Raw genomic sequence first — 1,765 nt, 5'->3', positions numbered from 1 at the left:
TTTTTGTGCATAACCTCACTCCATTTGCTTAATCTTCCTAATACAGTCTCTCTCATTCCTTTTGCACCCTTTCTTGAGCGTCTTCTACCTACTTTGCTAAATTTGACTGTCTTTTTTCTCCGGACTTTTCTTGTGTTTTGCTTTGAAAGTCTACTTTACATGGTACCCCTCCCAGTGTTTACATGTGTGTGGGTAGCAGAGCCAGGCTGAGGGTTGCTGTTGGACAGGGTAATAAAAGCAAAATCTTTGCTTAGCAATTCATCTGGTACAGTTAATGAATCTTTTCTCATGGTTGGCACTCCTTGGTGTTTCAGATACGGGCTAAACAAGAAAAATGAAGTGTTGATGAGATCTATGATGGCATACTTATTGCTTTGAAATGGAGTCACCATTCAGGTCAGGTTGTACTGTAAGTGTAAAATGTGAGAGTTAAATAGTTTGGATTACTTTTGGTTGAAGGTTTCAGGCTCTAACTTTCCTGCCGTTTCCTCATTGAGCAATAGGGTAAGAAAGCCTCTGGGTTCACTCTTCGTCCAGGAAGACTTTGGAAAAGCTTAATAGATTAAGAACTGAGCAAGATCCTCACCTTCTCTGTAGCCCTGCTAAGGAGCTATAAGGGCTGTGCCAGTGGGACCCAAATGCCCACTGTGTTCCCACGCCGTATTTGTCTCAGGCAGAGGAGCTCCTTGCAGGCCTGCAGAGTACAAGAAGGACATTGAGGAGTGTGGCCAGAAGGAGGTCTAGCAGGGATAGTTATGGACATACTCTTTAGCTATTTGACAAGGGCAGTGACTGATAGCTAGGGCATGCTTGTCTGGGAAGTTACGCTCCTTTGAGGCCTGGGGTAAGTATATGGCCACACATGGAAGTGTCTTTTCCAAGAAAGGCAACATCTTTTTTTGGTTATCATTGGCCTGGAACAGGTTTACACAGAGCTGGAAAATAATCCATTCATGAACTGAGTATTCATATAGGAACTCTGTTTATAAACCAAGGCAGTTTAGCTACAATCACATAAATATATCTATAGTTCCCTTTGTGAAGGCACCTTCACTTGTCATTTTAGCAGGAACTGCAAAGCACTCTTGTTCTGGACAGGCACAAAACCTAGCTGTAGGATTTGAAGGTTTTGTTGCTACTATCAGATAATCTTCAAGTATAACTTTTTCTCTCAAGCCAAGAATTCAACTCATTAAATCACTCACAAGTAAGATATGCAAAGGATATGCAGATGGTAAACAAAGTTTTTTAATATTTTCCTTCTGCATACACTAAAAATAAAAAAAAATGGAAGTGATGTAGAAGAGTGATAAGTTGCCCATGAACTTCTTGTATATTCCCTGCCTTCTCATATGTGACCGAGATCTTGTTTTAATAAACCTGTTCTTATAGTTCAGTCCCTGCCAAGTGTTTACAGTGTTGCCCTGAGTAACGAGTCTGAGCCAGGGGACTTAATTAAATGTAACCTGCTTTTTCAGTTATAGGATGGTCCTTAAACATCAAAAGGCAGGCGAACTTTAATAACAAAATCTGAGATCACTTTTTGTTTAAGAGAAGTTCTTTACTCCTCACTGTATATAATCAGTTACTCTTTAGTAGGCGTATAATGTTTTCACAGATAATTTCCCACAAGCATTTACAGATTTTAGAACAAGTAGCATAAGTAACATAATGTTTGGAGATCTATCTTTATGTGAGAATCTCAGAGTTCATACTTTCTTCCGGAGCTGATTCACAGACCACATGTTTACAGGGAAGAACTTAA

Source organism: Meleagris gallopavo, chromosome 5, assembly GCF_000146605.3.
Source record: "Meleagris gallopavo isolate NT-WF06-2002-E0010 breed Aviagen turkey brand Nicholas breeding stock chromosome 5, Turkey_5.1, whole genome shotgun sequence".
Taxonomy (NCBI): Eukaryota; Metazoa; Chordata; class Aves; order Galliformes; family Phasianidae; genus Meleagris; species Meleagris gallopavo.
Note: the sequence above shows the minus strand (reverse complement) of the source record.